The sequence below is a fragment of the Pelecanus crispus genome, chromosome 3 (assembly GCF_030463565.1).
Source record: "Pelecanus crispus isolate bPelCri1 chromosome 3, bPelCri1.pri, whole genome shotgun sequence".
Taxonomy (NCBI): domain Eukaryota; kingdom Metazoa; phylum Chordata; class Aves; order Pelecaniformes; family Pelecanidae; genus Pelecanus; species Pelecanus crispus.
This window is the reverse complement of record NC_134645.1, coordinates 92,492,150-92,517,491: the sequence shown is the minus strand read 5'-3', so window position 1 is coordinate 92,517,491 and position 25,342 is coordinate 92,492,150.

The window sequence follows — 25,342 nt, the reverse complement described above, 5'->3', positions numbered from 1 at the left end:
CCCTACATTTGAAAGGGATTTTAACAGTCAAACCGCTTATCTCCAAGACAGGAGCAATGCATTTCTCATCACAGATTCACCACATACGGAAACTTTTGACTTAAAAAAATTACTGATATCAACCTTTGATTTTATGGTTGAGTGTTCTTGATGTGAATGAGAGGTCAGCAGTCTTCTCCCCCTCATTGTTTTTTCTGTATACAAGGACTTTCTGAAGGTTTATGATGTCACCTTTAACCCAAGTTATAAATACCCAACACTGAGATCATAGGACACATTAATTTCCTGCTCTGACACTACACATTTTTAAAAATCTGGGTGAGACATAAACATATAAACCAAAATTCATCCCCATTTTAAATCCATTTGCTTCTGATGTTGTCCTAACATGTTGGCAAACACAGATCATTTATTATCAATTAACACAGTAAAACCAGAAGGCAATGTTCATGTAAAATTCTCCTCTTAATATCCATATGATTACTCACAACAAAATGGACTCTAAATTCTCAGTATAGGTTGTAACATACATGTAAAGGCTGCATACTGCAAATACTTGGCATTTTTTTAGGTAGGAATAGCCCCACTGCATTCAAGTAAACTGTCTGTATATGCAAAGTTAAGCACAAGAACTAGGGAAAAAAAACCTTCAGGGAACCCCAGAACATGTGATTTCGGTCATCCCAACTCTGTTTGCAAGTTTGGGTGGGGAATGTTAAATAGCTTTGCCTGTGAAAATATTTTTCCTGGCTTGATTTTTGTAGAAAAGAAAGAAAGAATAATTATTCTGACTTTTACCCAATTTGTTTCCTATAGTTTACTTGTTTCCTATAGCTTACTTGCATGTACCTGAGGTTTGGTTTGGATTAAACTAAATGTTTTATTCAGCATGGGTTTTTTCAGCTTCCTTTTGAGGAAAAATTATTAAATAATAGGAAAGCTATAATTTTCCATTTGTTTACACAGCCCTAATCATTATATCCTAAGTGTTTGCCAGATTGAAGCCCACCTAAGTGAATGAAATGATCCAAGTGTCATTAGGTCTTGAGCTCTCACTTCCCACTGAGGGTGCCCAGCAGGTCTGAGAGCCTCTTGATTGTTCATACGCTCTGAGTCTGAGAGTAGTGTTGGTCCAAATTTTACACTAATGATGGTTTCCTGAGCACAATTAAGAAGCTTTGTACTTTCTGAAAACCAGCCCTAGAAATTATTTGCTTTAAGGATACTCATATCTGCTCCAGATGCAAAGTTTAAGACATTCTGTTTTCTTTTCCCACTCTCAGATTCTTCCTTGTTACAAAATAACTCCACAAAATATGAAAGATATACAGTCACTGCTAAATCCTCAATTTGTTTTTTAACTTTCCATTTTTTACAGTTTCCTTGCCTCTGTTGAGAGGTATTCATTCACTCCTTGCCTGCTTTTCTAGTCTGTGCACATTTTTCTCATCTTGAGAGATTGTTGAAGCTGATTTAAAACACAAAATAGGAATGGACTTTGATTTTTGTTAAGTGTTTGCTCCTTAGCCTGTCAGCAGACTCCTCTGACATAATAGCTTCACTTTGCATGAGTAACCATTTCATGCTGGTGATGAACATCTTGTAGTGCCCACAGAGAGCTTGTAAGATACCGGGGGAGCAGATTGTCAAATATATTTAAAGGTAAGAAGTCATGTAAAGCAGTCCTAAGTTTAGTCTTCTGTTTTGGAGATAATGTCTTATGTTAGATTGATTACATACAGCCTGAAAAGTGTGGCTCATGCATCCACTCTTGCTGTGTGCTGAAAGATAAAAATCCCATTTGCTGTATTTTATATTGGTGGTCTTTGACACTGGTAATGCAGATCTGTATGTTCCTTGTAAATCACAGATATAATGACTGCCAGATAACAACTCACTTAACTGCTGAATGAAGTGTTTCTTAGCTGGAAACTGAGCTATGCCATGTTCATGATCTAGTGACATACAACACAGAGCACTGGGTGAGTCACTCATCTGTATCCCCATTAAAACACACACATGCAGAACTATCTGTAGTGTGATGCTGTAGTCATGATCCAACATGTTAGCCAAGACTGTCCTGTACTTTAGCTGAATTTGTTTGTTTGTTTGTTCATGTTCCTCTATCACCATCCTCAGCATGGCATCCAAGTACCCTATGTACATCCAAGACAAGTTATAGCACCTGCCCGGAACTCAGAGAATAGCACAAGACCACTTTTACTCTCAGAGTTTCTCATTCAGTAGGTAGGGCTGCCATCAAACCAACAGCGTCTGCAGTGACTTAGCCCACAGTTGCTACTGCTCATTGTTCAAGGAGTAGTCATCCTACTCAGTAATAGGGCTGCCAGGGCTTCTCTGAAAGGTCCCCTACTGCCAGCTTCTCGCTTGGTCCCCTCTGCCCTCCTTCACAAGATATTTTGATATCTAAAGACTCTGTAAGACCAAGGTATTGTCATCAGGTATGTCTGCAGCACTAACATACACCTACACAGTACTCTAAATTAAAATTTTTCTTTCTGAGATCTGATTTATTGATTATTTTAATCAAGAGTTATTCAACCTCAAGCTGTGTCAGGGGAGGTTTAGATTGGATGTTAGGAGAAATTTCTTCATGGAAAGAGTGGTGAAGCATTGGAACAGGCTGCCCAGACAGGTGGTAGAGTCACCATCCCTGGAGGTGTTCAAAAAACGTGTAGATATGGCACTTTGGAACATGGTTTAGTAGGCATGGTGGTGTTGGTTTGATGGTTGGACTGATGATCTTAGAGGTCTTTTCCAACCTTAATGATTCCTAGTTTTAGAATCATAGAATCATAGAATCGTTTAGGTTGGAAAAGACCTTTAAGATCATCCAGTCCAACCATTAACCTAACATTACCAAGTCCACACTAAACCAATTAAGGGTAGACTAGACTAAACCATGTCCCAAAGTGCCATGTCTACATATTTTTTGAACGCTTCCAGGTATGGTGACTCCACCACCTCTCTGGGCAGCCTGTTCCAATGCTTGACTACTCTTTCCATGAAGACATTTTTCCTTATATCCAATCTAAACCTCCCCTGGCACAGCTTGAGCCCATTTCCTCTCATCCTATCATTAACTACTTGGGAGAAGAGACCAACACCCACCTCACTACAACCTCCTTTCAGGTAGTTGGAGACAGCAATAAGGTCTCCCCTCAGCCTCCTCTTCTCCAGACTAAACAACCCCAGTTCCCTCAGCCGCTCCTCATAAGGCCTGTGCTCCAGACCCTTCACCAGCCTCGTTGCCCTTCTCTGGACACGCTCCAGCACCTCAATGTCCTTCTTGTAGTGAGGGGCCCAAAACTGGACACAGTATTCCAGGTGTGGCCTCACCAGCACCGAGTACAGGGGCACAATCACTTCCCTGCTCCTGCTGGCCACACTATTCCTGATACAAGCCAGGATGCTGTTGGCCTTCTTGGCCACCTGGGCACACTGTTGGCTCATGTTCAGCCGGCTGTCAACCAGCACCCCCAGATCCTTTTTGGCCAGGCAGCTTCCCAGCCACTCTTCCCCAAGTCTGTAGCGTTGCATGGGGTTGTTGTGACCGAAGTGCAGGACCTGGCACTTGGCCTTAAACCTCATACAGCTGGGCTCGGCCCATTGATCCAGCCTGTTCAGATCCCTCTGCAGGACCATCCTACCCTCCAGCAGATCGACACTCCCACGCAGTTTGGTGTCATCTGCAAACTTACTGAGGGCACACTCAATCCCCTCATCTAGATCACTGATAAAGATATTAAACAAGACTGGAAGATATTAAACAAGACTGGAAGATACTTTTTACTTTCATTAAAAAGTAATCCAGCCACCAAGCCAGGAAACATGAAATTACTCTCCCCTTAATGGGTTTAGTGGTGGACTTGGTAGTGTTAAGTTAATGGTTGGACTTGATGATCTTAAAGGTCTTTTCCAACCTAAACGATTCTATGATTCTGTAACCCTGCCACACCTGCAATGCTTACAGCTTTGCTGAAGCCCTCACACCATTCTTGCTAGTCAGGGAGCTGGTAGTCCCCGGCAGATAGATAGCTCCTGTTATGCAAGCTGCTGCCACAGGCTTTCCAGGTGAACAAGGGTTCAGGCAATGCCTGGAGCAATACTCAGTTTGGGTAGAAACTTGGGTTCCCCGGAGACCTGTGTGTCCCTTTCTGAGCAGATGAGGATTTTACCTCAAGAAAATCCCCATTCCTGCCTTGCCACCCTCTCTTCCCTCCGATTGCCCTGCGGGGGCCATTCCCTTGCCAAGCAGTCCCTTGGGCCATGCTTGGCTTCTCCTCAGCATCCTCCACAAACCAGCCAGCCCCAGGGAGAGACCTAAACATGGCCATCTCCTCAGAGACACCTACACATGGCTGTCTCCTCAGTGAGGTCTATGTGTGGCGGTCTCCTCAGGGACACCCACACACAGCCATCTCCTCAGAGAGGCTTGCATGCAGCCATATCCCCAGCGAGGCCCAGATGTGGCTGTCTCCCCAGCAAGGCCCATGCACAGCCATCTCCCCAGTGAGACCCAGGGTGCCTCTGCAGCCATGCCAGGCGCAGCTCGGGGCCGCGCACAGCAGCACTGCTCAGGGTAGGGCACAGCAGCCATCTGGCAAAATTTACAGCCAGACCCAAATCTGCAAGCATGCACATTTCATGGGCTTATTTGAAACTTTGCTTAAAGCGTCACACATGGAACTGCACAGGACTTGGCAGAGGCGGGTTATGTAATATATAGTCATCCATCTGCCGCCTCCGTGAAAAGCACTTAGATGTCTGCTGGGCGGCAGGCGGAGGCTGTGCTACCCAGAGGCTGGCTATTAAAAACAGAGCTATTACTTATTGACAGTGACAACAAACCAGTAAAATTTCTCTGAACCTCCTTTTTTTCTGGCTTCCAAGCCTATCGCAATCGGGGGGAGGAGGGTACACCAGACGACCAGGGTAATAAAGCCTGTCTAAATGGGTTTCTTTGTACGTCTTCATCTGCCGACGGTATTGCTTGAAATGAAAGCAGGGCTTGAGCACACCAGGCCTGGCCATGACCTCTGACAAAGGGGATCCCAGACAGGAGCTCTCATGGTGCTGTCTGAAGCTCTGGGGAACTGCTCTCCCAAATCGTGCTGACACCCCAAGAGAGGCCGCAGCAGACTGGGGGCATTAGCCGTACCCTCCGCCGCTCCTCTCTGCTCCCCACCTCACCCAGCCCCTAACACAAAATGGACAAATATTTATTTGCCTTAGATCCTACAGTGTGAGTGTTTAGGCCCAGAAGGTGACAGACGTGCAAGTTTGTTTTTTAAAACACCGAGACGTTTACAGAACAAATACAGCTCCTCATCTTAAGCTGAATATTTTTAAACATGGTTGTCATAATGTCACGTTTGCCAGCGCTTTACTGCGGAAGCAGCACTGGGGAAAAATGCCTATAATGCCGTCCTGATAATGGGAACGGCTTAAAGTAAACAGAGTTTTTCATCAGTGCTACACCAAGAACTGGAATAATAAATAGAGATAGGAGGTAGCCCCACACTTCAAATAATTTGTGGAAACCTACTTCCACAAACTCAGCCCATTTCATATTTGTGCAGTTGCTGACCATAAGGACGGCTATAACCCTTGCTGTGTCTTGGACAAGTGCCGTGCTAATCACTCCTCACATCATCTCCAGCCTCAGAAACTGAGATCACTTGACACTGCACAAGTGTCCAAACTGCAATGAATTTCCTCAGCTTTCATGGCAGCCCGTTCAGTTTGACTGGCAGGCCAGCACAGCAACTGTCTGCCTGGGTGGCAGAGGAGCGTATTTCCATACCTTCTGGAAGTACCAGCACCCGGAGAAAGCAAAGTCATTTAAGATTTTTATGTAAAGATAAAATGCAAGAAAATACACCAAACTGGGGTTCTGTTCAGCAGCACTTAAAGAAAACAAGCTTTATAGTTGAACGTATAGAGCTAAAGAACCGAAAAATCAACAGTCCTTCAAAAATCAGGCTCTTGCTGCTAAAATTACTAATACTTTCTCTGAAGATGTCTGATCAGTCATTTATTTTCTGATCTTGACAATAGGAGTCACCACTCACTCTGAAATCACAAGTATGACTGTGGTATTTTAAAACAAAAACCCCACAAGTAATAGTGCTTACTGTAGAAAGAATCAGCATTTTCAGTAGATTTTCTCTACCTTTACTTCTTTATGATTTCCACCCTGGGTATTTTTTCACAAGGATGTATGTGAATTTCCTCTCCACACTACTGCCACTCTTGAAAATACCATAAGCCAAATTAATTCCTGGTGAAATTTGGCTTGCTTTGATTGCAGCTGGGAAAAGCTGCTTCAGTAGCTTTGGAGTCAGTCACTGAGTAAGTAAAAGTTATGTTGCAAAATCCACAGGAAGGATTTTTCCAAGTCTTCACTCCAAGAGGATTTCCTTATTAAGATTTCTCATCTTTGACAAGAGTAATGCATTTATTCCCTGCTTTTGCTGCCCAGAAAAGTATGCACAAACAAGGCAGGTTTCAAGGATTTCTTGTAAGGTCATGTCCATACACATGGAGGTCACGTGTGGCTTTGCAACAACCCACATCCCCACATTTGCTCCTGGTTGCTGGCAATCCTATCCACATTGCCAAAAATACCAACTCTCAGAGTCTCCTGTTGCTTCGCAGTGAATCTGGGCAGCAAAGCCCAGACCCATTTTATAAGGAAACTATATAACTTATATTTACAAGGAAAAAAAAGACATGATGGATGTTCTCCAGAGGGTGTATTTACTCCTAACCCCACATCTAGTCTGCCTTTTCCTCCCACTTTACTTCTATTATGTGCTAATGACCTGTTTAAACAGTGGCAATAAGTAGCAGTATCTAATAGAAACAATAATGAGTAACAACCTTTTGGCACATCCCAGAGAGGGCTCTCAAAGGTCTGGGGAATGCGATCTGTTTAAGCCCCCAGCCCAGGCACAGAGACTCTTGGAAGGCAATATTATCTTGCCATGTGTCACTTAGAAACTAAAAATGAATATCCTGAAGAGTTTGATTCCTGGCAGTTAGGGGATGGTAAATATTATTATTATTATTATTTTTAAACCAATGTTATTATTGGAAAGACTTTAATAATTTGAAAATAAGATTAGTGTTGAAAAGACTTCTTTGGTTGTGGCTTTTTGTAACCTTTAAATCTGGGTAGACTATTCCTGGACAAGTATTTCCTCTGGAATTTTATTTTCTTTTATCCTCTATTTACACTGTGATCTATTCCAGTATACACAGTGCAGCACTGACTTTGCCTTGGGATATCATCTACAGTTTTTTAAATTTAAAAGGTTTCAAAGAAAGAAAGTTAAAAAGCTCCTACCACAAAAATACACTAGGCTCATACCATTCCTTGAGAAGCTCTTACATATTCCAGTGTCTGTGGCCATCATATCCAACAGAAGTGTGGAGCAGGTGTAATAAATACATAGATAATTCTATGGACTACTCTGTATTTCTTGGAAGTAAATGTTTTAAAAATCTTGTTTTGCTTTTTTTTTTTTTTCTGGAGTGAGTTTAAGATACTATTTCAACACTTTATAGGAATATCCCTATGAAGCTTTATAATCACTTCCTAGTCCCTTACTTGAGAAGTGGCTAATTCTTGATTAAACAACAATCAACTACACAGAAATGAGAACTAATTTGAGTGTTTTTCACTGTCTGTCCTTTTCACACAATAATCTTTAAGATGTAATGTATCCCAGATCTGCATGGTAAAAGTAGATCAGACACCCACAATTGCATAATAGAAAAAGCATAATAGAACAAAACCAAGCAGAACAGAATGTGATATATACATACAGGCTTACATATTTTAGAATACTAGTATAAGGGGTATTAAATGAGATAGAAATAAAAATGAACATAGTTCTGAGACCAGTGCATTTAAATCACCAACATTAGCTACTCATCCAAATAAAGCTTTACATATCTTCTCATGAAGTGTGAAGAGAAACACAGCAAATAAAGACACAGGGGTAGATATCACAAATGAAACTTCAGAAAATGAGTGTCTATGTCAGAGATTTATAGATACACATTAATATTATTTGTTGGATTTTTTTTCCTTTGATTTCTAAATAGGACTTGGAATGGGAAGGAAAATTGGAGGTACATTATTGTGTCTTACAGACTTCAGAGAGTAATGTCCTTGAGAGGCGTAAACAGCAATTCTATTTTTCTCTCCTCTTCTAGATAGATAGTGCCTGTTGACTGGAAAGTCTCCAGCTCTGTAAATCTCTTCTGGCACAAACATGTAGATCAGAAATGAAAAGTGTTCTTGTAAAAGGTCTTGCTTCTTTTCCAAAATGTCACAGGTATGCTTTCTGCAATTTATCTAAGCACAGAATAGAAAACATTGTTTGTGTGATAAGGTCACAAGGGAGACCTGGAAAAGATCATTGATAGTCCTTTGTATCATGAACACTCAGAGCTGTGTCTCGGAAGCTTTTTGAATACATAGAAAAATCATATGTATCTATCAATACATATATTGATAGATAGAACTGAGAGCATCTTAGTGAAAAAGGCTTGTTTAAATAAACAAATAGATTTACCTAGTTAAGAGAGGGTTTGCATTAGTCTAAAATGAGTTTGTTGAAGAAAGGAAAGCTTTTGGGTCATTGTTAAGGAAATTCAGAAGGAAGTGAATTAATGAAGGAAATTTTGAAGCAACTTCCCTCAACAAGTGTCATTAAACAGAGGCTGGGACTGCATAAAGGACACACAGAAAATTAATCTGAAGTTTCCAGGACACTGAGAAGAAGGAAGAAATACTAAGAAGCAGCCAGTGATCCCTTTTCTTCCAACCTTAAGAAGATGGGAGTAGGTAAAAGCTCTGATGAAGTTTCAGAGGCATGAAGTCATGCAGCAAGTATCTTCAGTGGAGTGGCTACTCTCCTAGCTTCTGAAATGTGGAAGGAGGCGTTTGGGCAGGAGGAGGTAAATCTGCTGTGTACCGTCCAGCAGTCCCCACAGCCTGCTTGGCAACCTCAGAAGTACATTGCTCTTAACAACGATGTTTTTCCAGTACTGACTTACAATAACATATTTGGCTTGCATCAGGCCTATAACATGCTGGGTAGGTTCTAAAAATAGGACCACGTGGGCCCTGCCCCAAGCAGCTCAATATCTAAGATGTCAACCACTAGATTAAGGGAGGGGAAGAGGTATAAAACCTTTTAAAAAATAGTATCAGCTACTTTGGCGTGTTATCTAACCACTATTATCTGGGAATTTCTTGCTCAGAGGCATGTTCAGCGTGAGAGAGAGCCAAGCTCCAAGCACCCAGAGGGCAGCACAATCATGGTTTGAACAGCTGCACAATCTACCGTGAGTGGCAATTCATTCTGACATCTCACAGGGACAGAAGTAATTTTGTGGGAGGACCCTGAAAAGCCTCATCATCTTTCCTTCCTGATTCCAGTCTGACTCCAGATACTCAAGCAGGTCACCCACATATGGCCAACAATGTGTGTAGGCCCTTGCTGGATAGGGACTTTGGGTTAATTTCCACACACACACACCCCTCAATGATACATGAATCACGGCCAAAGTCAAGCAGATTAAGATCCAAAATCTCCATTCCTCTCACTCAGAAGCTGTTCACATCTATACAGCACCTCCCTATTTGTCATTAGGATGCTTTCCTGGAAGATGGAAATTTGAGCTCATGAAGACTGAGCAGGGCACTGAACCTCTCATTCAATTTTCTACTTCATGGACAAGAGCTGTAATACTTGAATACTACCAAAAAGACAGGTGGGGCTCCAGGTACTGGTTTTGGGGAACTGTCTGTGTAAGAGGGTGCGAGGTATGCAGGTGAACATAGGTGACTCCTTGCAGCCCCTAGCCAGGCACCCGCTTTCTGAAGGGAGGGAATTGTAACCACTGAGCACTGCTCACCTCTCTCTCCCACTGGACAGTGCTGGAAATCTCTGTACCTGACTACAGGGACTGAATTCCTCTCTAAAGTCTGGTACTTAATTTATAAGCACCTAATTATGTTGTCGTATCTAGCTCTTAAACAGAAGCTTTTCAGGTCTGACTGAAGTAGTTGGAAATCGCATCCACATGTTGTAAAAAAAAAGTGCATTCTGTTTATCCCTTGAATGTATTGAGGACCTCCTTTCCTTCTGTCCTACTTTCAGAAAGTTTTACTGTTTTCCTTTGGCAAACAATACCTTCTAGACTATGTCTCTCAGATGTTGTTCCTAACGGTGTCCTGGAGTGGAAGATATAGTGTGCCTGTAAGAAGTGGCCAGTGTTGACTCTTGCTGTGTAACACTCGCTCAGGTTGAGTACCTGGAACAGCAAAATGAAGAACATGCTCCTGCCAGTGCACCAAAGTATCAGCCATATGATCACAAGCTTAATGGTTGGACTGGATGATCTTAAAGGTCTTTTCCAACCTAAACCATTCTATGATTCTATGATTCTAAGCTTCGTAGGCATGCATGACTTTGTTCAAAAGCAGAAAAGTTCTGAGGCACCTGCAGGACGTAGCCAATTTCATACCTTAATTCTGAATATATCTATCCAACTTTTCTTCAGATCTGTCTTGATGGGCTAATCTTACTCTACACAATAAATCTTGTTCTACTATTTTTAAGGCTAGCCATTTCCAGCTTTTCAGTCTGAAGCATGTGGGGAACATTTTGAGGTTTTTAAGTGTTATTTTTTGAAGGAGTACAATAAAAAAAATCTTTTTTGGCCAAGACTACATGGAAATGATCTGAGAATAGCTAGGAGTGGTTTTGTTGTTACTACTATTGTTAATGAAAATCTGACCAAATAAAAAAGCAAATTAAAACAGGGCTGTGCTTAGTATCTTGCACTGTATTCTGGAGAAAACTATAATATACACCTATACCCTGGGTTTCAAATTTCTCAAATCCTCTTGTCTTCAGAAATAGCAAATGAACTCCAAGTATAAAACTTCAGAGTTTTAAGGAGAAGGATTAATAAAACTATAAAGTGATGCCTCATAAACACACCATTAGGTTAATTCTGTCAGTCTCTGAGTATGTTTTTTCTTTTTTTTAGCCAGTAGCATGAATGACAATGAAATGTATTGTGAATTTATGATCTATACATTCAGTTGATAGACATGCCTGACATTTTTTCTTATCCTTTCATAGATGTCCATTCTCATGGGCATGGCTGTTAAGTGTTTCAGATATTATGAAATTTTACACAGGCTGGTGGTTAATGAGTTCTAGAAGTTGTGAAGCTCAACAGTGTTGTATTCTTAGGTTCTCTTAAAAGCCTCATCTACCTCCTACAGTCAGTGATGTTGTGGTAGGGACTCAAAGGAAAACAATATGAGTTCTGATGTGTGCTACTTAAAAAGAGCGTATCCATACTAGCATATTAACATGCAAATTCTATGTGTGGACCTGCCAAAAAATATAAGTGTTCCATCCAAAATATATAAATACAGTCTACTTCTCTGAAGAGGCATCATTTTAATCAAATGTACATTTGGAGCACTGCTCACTAAGAATTTATACTCTTCTTCTCAGTGTTTATATTAATATGAAACAGATTGCCAAGTTTTAATAAAAAGGCAGTTATCTTCTTCTGCTAATGGATTAAACACGGGACATTTGAATTTCAGTGCTGCATCCAAGAGCATAGGTGGCCCAAGCACTTTTGTCCTATTTCAACGTGTAGTTATAACATCACACAGACAGAAATGTATGTATGTAAACCAGCTGGTGTTCATAAGGGGGATGAGGAGGACATAAGGAGTTTGTCAACTTCTGTCTACATTGCAGTGCGGCACCTCTTCAGAGTACCTCTAAAGGAGTATGTCTACCTCTCAGAGAGGATAGTTCCTCATGACTTCAAGGAGGTCTGAAGGTTTCACAGTAAGGCAAAAAGGAAGTTGATGCTTGTGTTTATCAAATTTGTATTTCAATTCATACAAACCCAATTAATTTTGTATTTGAATGTCCCTATTTTGCCAACTGTGATTCACAGAAAAGGTGACGTGATTCAATAGTTTTGTGCTTTTAGCATCCTAATTCGTCTGTGCAGTTTGCTTTGCTGACTAAAGCAACCACATGGTCCTGTGTGAGGTAAAAGACTGACATGTGGAAAAAAAACTGGGATAAATATGGTGAGTGGGGCTTACTATTGTCTTCATATTAGGATTTGTGTAGATTTAAGAGGCTTCACAAAATCGGCTGTAAGAGTTTCAAGGGAGGACTTACGTTGTGCTGTTGGCACTTACTCCTTTTTATTTGGCTTTGGAAAACTGGTGAAACTTCATTAGATGCAGAAAAGAAAAAAAAGTAGGAGTAGGATTCAGAGAACAATCTGGGCTTCTGGCTGCTCTGTGGACTTGCTAATTGCACATATCCCCCTGAATCTCTTATCTTGTCTTTTATTGGTGCTTTTTCTGAGTTTAAGTGACTGTGCACTGCCCTGCTACCTCACGATCTGCCCAGTTAAAGGGCAATAACTGAAGTTTTCCTTCATATGATCCAAGAAGCTTGCTTCCTCCCTCCCAACTTTTCCAAGCCCAGTACAAACTGGTACACACTAGGAAAGATGCATGACCCTCCTTAAAGGTGCTGGACCTGCCAGCTGAGCTGACACAAATGCATCGCCATCCATCACAGAGTGTTGTCGGGGAAAGCTTAGCTCCCTGCTGATGCACAAGAAAGCCCATATTGTTTAACGGTTTAAATAGCTGTTTAATACATTCAGGCTTGTTTTTGCTGTTGTGGGGATTTGTTTGTTCTTTTCAAGAAAGCATAGGGCTAAATTCAGACCTGGTGTAAGCGGATACAACTTTATTTACTTGTGAAAAGCTGAAGTCAAACCCAGCAGGACTGTGTTTGGTCCGTGTTTGGAAGCATGTTCAGGCAGTTTTCCTTGTCTGTGAGACCATGCTGTACTTTGAAAACAATTCTTCGCATGCATGTGAAAGCTTATTTATGTGTATCAAAGGGTTTTATGACATAGGGCAAACTGAATCACTAGAAATGGGAACCTGATGGCAATTCCTGCCTGCATTTCTTCTTGAAAAGCTGAAAAATTGGCAAATGAACTAAAACCATGCTTAGACAGTAATGAGGGAACTATAGCAAATAACTACATGTGAAAATGATCCCCTGGTCATGCAGTGTGTACACACAATGAAAGCTGGGATTTATGTATATACATAGGCATTATATGACAACACTGTAAGTGTTGTGGAATCACAATGCTGGTTATTAAATGATTTGAATTTCTGGTAGTGCTACTGTATTGTAAAACATTTTAGGATAAGAGCTGATGACCTAAAGAGGATAAAAACTGAATGGCATACAGGACAAAACATTATATCCACATAGCTAGCTGTAAATAGGAGATTTTTATGATCTGACCTTTGAATTTAATTCTTATGAAGTAAGATTGATTCTGTCTGTCAGAGAAGGTCTTTGGATCTGACAACAAAACAACAGGCACTGCGATTACTCCAACCCAGCACTGACAGTGCTGGACTGATCCAGACGGCACTGGAACAGGGTGAATCTCTAGAACACCTGCAATACATTGATGACATCGTTGTATGGGGCAACACAGCAGAAGAATTTTTTGAGAAAGGGAAGAAAATAGTCCAAATCCTTCTGAAGGCCAGTTTTGCCGTAAAACAAAGTAAGGTCAAGGGACCTGTGCAGGAGATCCAGTTCTTAGGAATAAAATGGCAAGATGGACATGGTCAGATCCCAGTGGACGTGATCAACAAAATAACAGCCATGTCTCCACAACTAGCAAAAAGAAAACACAAGCTTTCTTAGGCATTGTGGGTTTTTGGAGGATGCATGTTCCAAATCACAGTCTGATCATGAGTATTCTCTATCAAGTGACCTAGAAGAAGAACAATTTCAAATGGGGCCCTGAGCAATGATAAGCCTTTGAAAAAATTAAACAGGAGATAGTTCATGCAGTAGCCCTTGGGCTAGTCCAGGCAGGACAAGATGTAAAAAATGTGCTGTACCCCACAGCCGGGAACAGCCCTACCTGGAGCCTCTGGCAGAAGGCACCAGGGGAGACTCGAGGTCAACCCCTAGGGTTTTGGAATTGGGGATACAGAGGATCCAAGGCCCACTATACTCCAACTGCGAAAGAGATACTGCAATATATGAAAGGGTTTGAGCTGCTTCGGAAGTGGTTGGTACCGAAGCACAGCTCCTGCTGGTACCCCAACTGCCAGTGCTGGGCTGGATGTTCAAAAGGAGGGTCCCCACTACACATCATGTAACTGACACTACGTGGAGTAAGTGGGTTGCACTAATCACACAACAGGCTCGAATAGGAAACTCCAGTTACCCAGGAATCTTGGAAGTGATAATGGACTGGCCAGAAGGCAAAAGTTTTGGAATATTACCAGAGGAGGAGGTGACACATGCTGAGAAGGCCCCACTGTATAATAAATTGCCAGAATCATAGAATCGTAGAATCATAGAATGCTTTGGGTTGGAAAGGATCTTTAGAGGTCATCTAGCCCAAACCCCCTGCAGTGAGCAGGGACAGCTTTAACCAGATCAGGTTGCTCAGAGCCCCATCCAACCTGACCTTGAATGTTTCTAGTGATGGGGCCTCCACTACCTCTCTGGGCAACCTGTTCCAGTGCTTGACCACCCTCATTGTAAAAAATTTCTTTCTTACGTCTAGTCTAAATCTATTCTTCTTTAGTTTAAATCCATTATTCCTTGTCCTGTCACAACAGGCCTTGCTAAAAAGATGAAAGGCAGAAGATGAAAAGCAATATGTCCTGTTCATTGAAGGGTCCTGTTGACTTGTGGGAAAGCATCAGAGGTGGAAGGCTGCTGCATGGAGTCCTATATGACAAGTCACAGAAACTGCTGAAGGACAAGGTGAATCGAATCAGTTTGCAGAGGTAAAAGCCATCCAGCTGGATTCAGATATTGCTGAATGAGAAAAACAGACAGTCCTTTATCTCTATACTGACTCATGGATGGTGGCAAATGCCCTGTGGGTGTGGTTACAGCAATGGAAGCAGAGCAACTGGCAGCGCAGAGGTAAACCCATCTGGGCTGCCACATTGTGGCAAGATATCGCTGCCTGGGTAGAGAACCTGATTGTATAAATACGTCACATAGATGCTCACATACCCAAGAGTCAGGCCACTGAAGAACATCAAAACAACCAGCAGGTGCATCAGGCTGCTAAGATTGAAGCGGCTCAGGTGGATCTGGACTGGCAACATAAGGGTGAATTATTTATAGCTTTGTGGGCCCATGACACCTCAAGCCATCAAGGAAGAGATGCAACATATACATGGCCTCATGATCGAGAGGTGGACTTGACCATGGACACTATTGCACAGGTTATCCATGAATGTGAAACATGCACTGCAATCAAGCAAGCCAAGCAGTCAAAGCCTCTCTGGTATGGAGGACAATGGATGAAATATAAATATGGGGAGGCCTGGCAGATTGATTATATCACATTCCCACAAACCCACCAAGGCAAACACCATGTGCTCACTATGGTGGAAGCAACCACTGGATGTCTGGAAACATATCCTGTGCCCCATGCCACCACCCAAAACACCATCCTGGACCTTGATAAGCAAGTCCTGTGGCAGCATAGCACCCCAGAAAGAATTGAGTCAGACAACGGGACTCATTCTGAAACAACCTCATAGACACCTGGGCCAAAGAGCACAACATTGAGTGGGTATATCACATCCCTTATCATGCACCAGCCTCTGGGAAATTGAATGATACAATGGACTGTTGAAGACTACCCTGAGAGCAATGGGTGCTGGGAAGTTCAAACATTGGGATACACATTTAGCAAAAGCCACTGGGCTAGTCAACACGAGGGGATCTGCCAATTGAGCTGGCCCTGCCCAATCAAAACTCTTATGTACTGTAGAAGGGGATAAAGTCTCTGTAGTGCACATAAAAAATATGCTGGGGAAGACAGTCTGGGTTATTTCTGCCTTGGGCAAAGGCAAACCCATCCATGAGATTGCTTTTGCCCAAAGACCTGGGTGCACTTGGTGGGTGATGCAGAAGGATGAGGAATTCCAGTGTGTACCTCAAGGGAATTTGATTTTGGGTAAGAACAGCCAATGAATTAAATTGTATGATGTTGATTGCTATATAATACTGTATGACATCACTTTTATGGTTGCTATATGCCATTTCAACAGTGTCACAGTAAGAATCACCCAGTTTATTGAAGAATGAATTTTGATGAAACCGAGCGAAGTGCAGTGATGATAGAACCGGACAAGCACTGTGATAATGGAACCAGAACTGGCTTCAGCATGCAACAATCCAACACCACACACCATCTCTCCTGCCCTGAAGGATTGTTATGACAGATGGAGCCCAAAGTTATGGACTGAATGAACTCCACAGACTTTTTAGAGGGACGGCCCATAGACTAAGGGGATGATATATGTGTGCATATATCAAAAGACAGGAAAGGTGGTGGTGATTAATTGGAATGTGTTGGAAAGTGTAGGACCTGGGCATGACGTAGATGGTATACAATAAGGGGTGGATACTGTTCTGGTTTCAGCTGGGATAGGGTTAATTTTCTTCCTAGTAGCTGGCATAATGTTGTGTTTTGGATTTAGTATGAGAATAATGTTGATAACACACTGATGTTTTTAGTTGTTGCTAAGTACTGCTTATGCTAGTCAAGGACTTTTCAGCTTCCCATGCTCTGCCAGGTGCACAAGAAACTGGGAGGGGGCACAGCCAGGACAGCTGACCCAGACTGACCAAAGGGCTATTCCATACCATATGATGTCATGCTTAATATATAAGCTGGGGGGAGTTGGCTGGGGGGCAGCCATCACTGCTCAGAAACTGGCTGGGTATTGGTTGGCAGGTGGTGAGCATTGTGCATCACTTGCTTTGTATGCTGCTGTTGTTATTTCACTTTATTTCAATTATTAAACTGTTCTTATCTCAACCCACGAGTTTTCTCACTTTTACTCTTCTGATTCCCTCCCCCATCCCACCAGGGGGGAGGGAGTGAGTGAGTATGTGGTGCTTGGTTGCTGGCTAGGGTTAAGCCACAACAGATTCTCAGAAGCACTTTTAGCAAATGAGACCACAAAAAAGACAAAAATAAGTCTGGGCTGTTTCAGTCCTTTCCCTTTGTTCACCAGCAGATTCTGTTCACAAAGGGCTCCCGGCACTATCCATCCTCTGATACATGGTGCTCTCAGGCCAGTCTGAGCTGCTTTTCTCCCTCTTCATCAATAGATGTCAATAGCAAGCTTCCTACTCCCAGAGACTTCAGCCATTTCAGGGCTCGCACCAGAGCAGTAAGGAGGAAATAGTGACTCCCTTCCTAGCAAGAGTTCGGCTTGTTGTGTACTTTCAGTTTGTCCTTAGAAGCTTGTTCCCAATATGACTAGGCATACTTCTATATTCCATGTTCTGACACTCTGAACTGAGCCAACCTTTGTGAGCTTCCATCATCTCATGACACGTAGACTCCCAAAATTTGAACCAGATTCAGTGAAATTAACAGCATTTTGCAGACTTTCAGGAACGTCACTCAGTCTCCTCTTCCCCTTGATGAGTGCTAAAGAAAACAAGTGATGAAGCTGGACAGGGCACGTGTTTGTGTCTTGTTCTGTTTTTCCTGCCTTTCTTTGGTTTTGTTTTTTGATTTCCATGCATTAAAAGTTCTGGCTGAGGATGGCAGTTACATGCAAAGTAACCTTGCTGAAAATGAGTGTCTACATTCTCCAGTCATGTGTACTGAATGTGAATGAAATATAAATGCACTTTTCTTATATGTTAGTGTAACAGTGCAGAGAATCAGAACCTGGATCTGAAAAGTCATATGTGGTGGTGTTGCTTCTAATATCCTCTGTCTTTCTTTCATTCCTCCCTTCCTTTCTTACATTGCAAGGTAGCAATCTACTGATGATATTGAGCATGACAAACTCCAAGAAGTAGTCTAGTAGCAATCTATATGTGAATCTGCTGGGTAACTTGCTGTGCCACTTTACTCTCAGTTCCAGCTAAAAATAAATAACTAAGAAGGTGGTGGTATCAGCAGCCAAGAGAGCAGAAATGGCGATACACTGGCTCTCTTATATCAGCCAGGGATTTGGATTGCAAGGACAGGCGCCCACCTGCTAAGTGCACTGCCTGCATTCGCCTGCCATTCGCCTGCCCAATGAGCAGATCACAAATCATGCCAGTTGTTCACAGAGGCATCAGCAAATGTCAACGTGCTTTAAGTGCAAAAGCCAGCAGCCCTGCTGAAGCTAGCACATAGCTGTGATGGTGGGAAGCCTGCATCATAACCTTCTTGTGAGCAGATTTTTTTTTTTAATTATTTTTTGGATGGGAAGTGGAAGAGTGAACTCCTCAGAGTTATGGAGGATTCAACTACAGACAAATGCTGAAGTAAAAAGAGTTACGTCTGGGAATCCGAGCAGCTAAAATCAGAAGAGCTCTGTGATATCTCCCAGTGCCTCTTCAAATGAATTTGCTTTAAATGTTTTGTTTTCCAAGGCAAAAATTTTGCAATATATTCTCAATTTCCCCATCTTCAAGAGTTCTTTAAAGAGAGTCAAGGAAAAGACATATCTAAAACCAGTTGTGGCAGTTTATTTTAATCAGGTATTCTTCTGGTATAGAACAGACCATACCTCAGTAAATTCACCTTGCATTGATCACCAAATCAAAGAGACACAATTTAGGACCATATGTAAGTCACCATTGTCCCACATTTGGTCTTGCAATGCAAAATCTGGAATTATTATCATTGCAAACCTATTACATATTATTCCCTGATGTTGCTATGTGGCAAAAAAGAGCTCTTCCAGAAGCCAAAGTAGGTTCTTGGAAACAGTAAAACAGCTTGGGGGGGGGTGGGGGAGGGGCAGGAAGAAAAAGACACTGGTATCTGGCCAAATCCATCCTTTCAGACAGGACATTGTCATTTCTCTGTTAGGTGAGGAACTGACTAAAACCATCAACAGTTAGGATGCAAAAATGCACTTCAAGGTGTGCTATGGTAGAATAACGAGAAGCCCTCAGGGAGAACAGGCACAGACAAATCCCGTCTCATATCTCCAATTGTCTTATGGAGACCCTGTCTTCTGCAAGAAGGAGGTTGTCCTGGTTTCGGCTGGGAGAGAGTTAATTTTCTTCCTAGTAGCTGGCATAATGTTGTGTTTTGGATTTAGTAGGAGAAGAATGTTGATAACACACTGATGTTTTTAGTTGTTGCTAAGTACTGCTTATGCTAGTCAAGGACTTTTCAGCTTCCCATGCTCTGCCAGGTGCACAAGAAACTGGGAGGGGGCACAGCCAGAATAGCTGACCCAAACTGACCAAAGGGCTATTCCATACCATATGACGTCATGCTCAATATATAAACCGCGGGGAGTTGGCCGGGGGGGCAGTGATCGCTGCTCAGGAACTGGCTGGGTATCTGTCGGCAGGGTGGTGAGCATTGAGCATTGTGCATCACTTGTTTTGTATATTATTATTACTGTTATTATTATATTGCTATTATTACTACTACTATTTTACTTTATTTTGTTTCAATTATTAAACTGTTTGTATCTCAACCCAGGAGTTTTTCTCATTCTTACTCTTCTGATTCTCTCCCCCATTCCACCAGGGCAGAGGGAGTGAGCAAGCAGCCGTGTGGTGCTTAGTTGCTGCCTGGGATTAAACCACGACAGAGGATCAGAACTCCAATTTCTTATGATTTCAGGAAGTTCTTCATTTCAGTTTGATCAAACTGATGTCTGGGTGTGCACAGAAGGTTGCCCTTGTGGTGTCTGAAAAAGAGGAGATCAGGTATTGCCAGGGTGAGCTGTTCTTGAAACAGAAAAGGATTGGCACCAAGCTGGAGTTCCTTATTTGGAGCTAGACCTCTGACCTGAGGAGTACTCAAGCCACCACCAAGGGCTTTTGACAGTGTGGGCTTCAGATTGCTGTTTGCACTGCCTGAAACCCCTGAGAACTGGCTCAAGGTGGCCCCTTCCCAAAACCCCATTTGACAGCTGATTCTTCCAGGCTGAGTGCCAATTCTTAATCACAAGTATGACTCACTTTAGGGGTCCTACCTTTCTCTACCTATAAAAGGAGCACGTTGCTTTTCAGTCCCTCGATACAGGACTTTCCTGACGGAATTCCTGCTTGAAGCTCAAAAGCTTGCATTGAATCAAAAGTGTGTTCTAGCTAAATACCCAGCCTTGGCTTAAAATTTCCTGGAAGAAAACCTTTATCACATCAGTTATTTCATTGGCCAATTAGGTTTCAGTCTTTCAGATTGTTTTTCTTGAGTTTCCAGCCATTGAAGGATGCTGTATATTTGTATCTTTCTCTTACCAGATTATGTTCCCCATGGATTGTAATCAAGCGACACTGTAATTACTTTCTTATAAGCTAGAGAGACAGAGCTCTAGGGGAATCTCACAGTTAACAATTTTTCTAGATCTTAAATAATTATTGCTAGAACTGAGAAGGAAGTAGTTACTGGTGGTAGAGTTATCCTTTTGTTTCTCTCTCTCTTTCTTTCATAGAATCGTTTAGGTTGGAAAAGACCTTTAAGATCAAGTCCAACCATTAACCTAACACTACCAAGTCCACCACTAAACCAATTAAGGGGAGAGTAATAATTAATTTCATGTTTTCTGGCTTGGTGGCTGGATTATTTTTTAATGAAAGTAAAACTAGAATGAATCGTTAAGGTAGAAAAGACCTCTGAGATCATCAGTCCAACCATCAAACCAACACCACCATGCCTACTAAACCATGTCCCAAAGTGCCATGTCTACACGTTTTTTTAAGACCTCCAGGGATGGTGACTCCACCACCTCTCTGGGCAGCCTGTTCCAATGTTTCACCACTCTTTCCATGAAGAAATTTCTCCTCATATCCAATCTAAACCTCCCCTGGTGCAGCTTGAGGCCATTTCCTCTCATCCTATCGCTAACTACATGGGAGAAGAGACCAACACCCACCTCACTACAACCTCCTTTCAGGTAGTTGGAGACAGCAATAAGGTCTCCCCTCAGCCTCCTCTTCTCCAGACTAAACAACCCCAGTTCCCTCAGCCGCTCCTCATAAGGCCTGTGCTCCAGACCCTTCACCAGCCTCGTTGCCCTTCTCTGGACACGCTCCAGCACCTCAATGTCTTTCTTGTAGTGACGGGCCCAAAACTGGACACAGTATTCCAGGTGTGGCCTCACCAGCACCGAGTACAGGGGCACAATCACTTCCCTGCTCCTGCTGGCCACACCATTCCTGATACAAGCCAGGATGCTGTTGGCCTTCTTGGCCACCTGGGCACACTGTTGGCTCATGTTCAGCCGGCTGTCAACCAACACCCCCAGGTCCTTTTTGGCCAGGCAGCTTTCCAGCCACTCTTCCCCAAGTCTGTAGCATTGCATGGGGTTGTTGTGACCCAAGTGCAGGACCTGGCACTTGGTGTTGTTGAACCTTACACAGCTGGGCTCGGCCCATTGATCCAGCCTGTTCAGATCCCTCTGCAGGACCTTCCTACCCTTGAGCACATTGACACTCCCACACAATTTGGTGTCATCTGTCATCTTTCTTATATTGAAAGATATTGAGATTTTTAAATTACTTTCTCATTTTAAGACAGAAGAAAAAAACAAAACATCCTATTTTTTCTCCAAGCAACCACCCAAAGAAAATGGTATTGGATTATGTTTAGCTTCAATAAAAGACATTTGCAGCTGAAAAAATAGTAAGTGAAAATGCTTCCCATTGATGACAGTGAAATTAGAACTGGTGGAGTAGAGCTTCATAACCCAGGATTTCCTAACCATTTTTGATTTTTTCTGTGATTGATGGCACAGTTAGTATAAACACGGAACACCAGAAATGCTGGGAATGGATTCTGCTGCAGCAGACAACTTTGGCTAGGAAAAGTTCAAGTACAGACTTCACAGTGGCACCAGGCTGTGTTACTTTTTAAAATTTTCATCCCTGATGATGGTTTCTGCCACATGAGTTCTATCTCTCACTCCTGTTTCGCATCACACTATTCCTTTGTATGCACTTTGGCTAACAGGCATCCCCTGACTTAAAGATGTTCTGCAGGGATGCGTTCTGTCTGCCTGCCAGCTGAGAACTCCTTATCATCACAGCCTGTCAAAAATCCCCTTGTGTTTAGCAGCAGTTGCTCTTGCTGCTCTTCTTTCTGGTTGGTAGCATTGTTATCTCTTCTGCAAGAACAGTGTTCATGTCTGTCATTTCAACGACTCTGAATTTCTTATTTTTGTCAGGATTGATGGCAGTGCTGCTATTCCTGTTTGTTGTACACTCTCCAGGACTGAGTCATTCCTGTGTGCTCTGCGATTGCCGGGTCAAGTTCTTTTCATACAGGGGAGAGGCTTGCAGAAAGATTGGATAAGGAATATAGCCCAACTAATGCCTTAATGTAGCTTTCTGTGATGTGACTAAACAGTGTGTCTCAAAGCAGTTTGACACAAGATGATTTTATTTTAGTAAAATACAGCAAATGGAAAGAAACAAAAGTTTTTACAGTGACCTATGGAAGTATTCCTGTGGCTTTTCTAGGAGCAGGATTAAAACCACTGGAGTATTTGATGCAGAAGAGAAATACGAGGATGAGCTTATTGAACATGGAGGGAAAGATTTACACTAGTTAAAACAAAACTAGTTTGTTTTTCCATGTGCAATTCAAATGCTCAAGGAAACATTTGTGACCATCAAACTATTTTCTGATTGTAAATCATTATTCAGCTAAACTTATACAAGAATTATACCAGAAACACTTATTGGGTTTTTGTTGGTTTGGGGAGAGGGGGAGCATTTCATTTTTCCTTGTTAAAGGTTCACTTGTCCACTGAGGTGTAACCAAGCTAACATAGATCATGACTCGCAAATACAAGAATGTAAGTGTAGTTTGATTGGGCCCCACTGGAGGTCCATCTAGCTGAGTGTCCTTTCTCCAAGAGTGTCAGTAGCAGATGTCTAGGGAAGGCAGCAAGAACAGGGCAAGTCTGCAGTAATATTTCCCCAAAATATAACCTCAGTCCCCAGTTATTTGTAGTTTAGGGAGTATTCTAGTCTGGAACTGCTTTTTTTGTGTTTACATACCTTCAGTAGGGTTTTATTTAATTTCTTTTTCCACTAGGTTTTTCAACCTAAGTAACTGTTAGCATCCAAATCATCCAGTCGCAAGGCATTCCACAGTTCACCGTTGATTTATGGAGGAAATCTCTCCTTTGTTTCTTGCACACTTGCCACCCGCTAGTTTCATATAAGGTCTCGTTGTTCTGTTTTGACTGTCTTTGTGTTAGAAGACACCTTGGGTGTCTATTTCTATTTGACTTCTGTAGGAGAAGCATGATTTTAGAGAGTAGAACAGTGTCTCTTGTCAGGTGTCTCCTGCTCTCCTCAGTCACTCCTCACAGAAGCTGTGCCCTACTTTGACAGCTCTTCTTCACCAGACCTTTTTCCAGCTTTGTTACATCCTTGTGGAGGCAGAGAGGCCAGAACTGCATGCACTGTTTCATACACCACCACACAGGCTGTATGGTGGCATAATCATAGGTACTTTTTGTTCTCTGTTTCCTCTCAGTGCCTAACATCTGATTTATTTTCTTCACTGCTTCTGCACATTGAGATGGTGTCTCCATAGAATTGGGTATTGTAATGCCAAGATCTCATTCACAATGGCAACAGACCTCGGGGCCCACCACTGAATAGGTAAAACTAGAATTATTTTTTCTTGTATGCATTATTTTACATCTACCTACATCAAATATCTTTCATTTACTCAGTTACTTAATCTCGTCAGGTCCTTCTTCCACCATGAAGAGGCCCTTGTCCTTACCACCCTAAATAACTTACTATCATCAGTGTACTTTGTCACCTCATTATTCACTCCTTTTTCCATATCACTTATGAACATGTTGAACAGTACAGGCCAGAACACCGTTCCTGCATGATTTCACTCATGACTTTCCTCCACCTTTCATTCCTAACCTTTTCTTTCCTAGCTTTTAATCAGTTATTTAGTCATGTCAGTGTCTTGGTTCTCATACCATGGCAGCTTAGTTTCTCTAGCAGGCATTGGTGAGGAAACCTTGCTGAAAGCTTCCTGGATTTTCAAGAAGGACAATACAGCTGAACCTTCCTGATCTGTGTGCTTCAAAGAACTAATATGAAGGCTCGTTATCTGTATTCTGAATATATTAAACATAATACAGAGATATTTTTTAAAAATTGAGATCACTTCACACATAACTGTCCTTCCAACAATCAGCTCTGCCATGTCTGCTGTGTCTACTTGGCTGACAGAAGACAGCAATACTTATTCAGCCTCAGCAACAACCTTTCTGCTAATCCAAATTGTATCACAAGCTTGACTGTTGTTTTAAGCTGTGACTTTTTTTGCTCCAGAGTTTGATTTCGTATAAGGCAATTGATAGCACGATTGACCCAAGGCCAAGAAGTGAGCAGTTTGGTTGTTTGAATGATACCTCCTGGCAAATCATCATCTTTCTTTTCCACTTGTTATTTTGGCCATAAAACACACCCAGCATAAAAATCCTCACTGAAGGCAGCTTTGAAAATACACATACCACATTATAAACATGTACTACGCTAAAATATTTCTGACATGTATATCCACTCAGAAAGTTATTAAGAAATATTCAGCTTGATATTATTTGAAATGAGGGAAACACTGAAGTATGAATATCAGGAGTTTTAATCAAAATTCCATTGGGACTTCAATTTGGGACTGAAGCTATACAAAATATTTGCATCTGAAGCAAAATCCACAAATATTTGGATTTTCATCAGTTCTGCTTGGATGCAAAACTGTCAGACACTGCAGTTTTGGCAGTCAAAAATTGCTTTTCCTAAATGTTAACTGTGTTTCCCACCCATTGGAAAAATTGCAGAAGACCCAGGGGGGCTTCTAACTCATATAAAGCAAGTGCCAAAGAAAAGAACTTCTCCAGGGGTTCCTTGTTTCTCCTCAGGGGTAGTCTGTCACCTCCAAACCTATGCTTCATTTTCACAGAGGAATAATTCTTTATGGCAACTTTCCATGATTCTGCCTTGGAACAGGGCAATTCCCAGCAGCCGTGGATGCTGCAGTCTTACAACTTTGTTTAAACATCTGCTTAGATTAAGAAAATATTAGCACAACACTGGGCACAATGGTCTTTCCATAAAAGGACCTTAAAACGTCTCTGCTCACGAAGTATTGTTTTCCCCAGCATGCAGGGGAGGGAACTGATGGCAGAAGTAAAATTTCAATA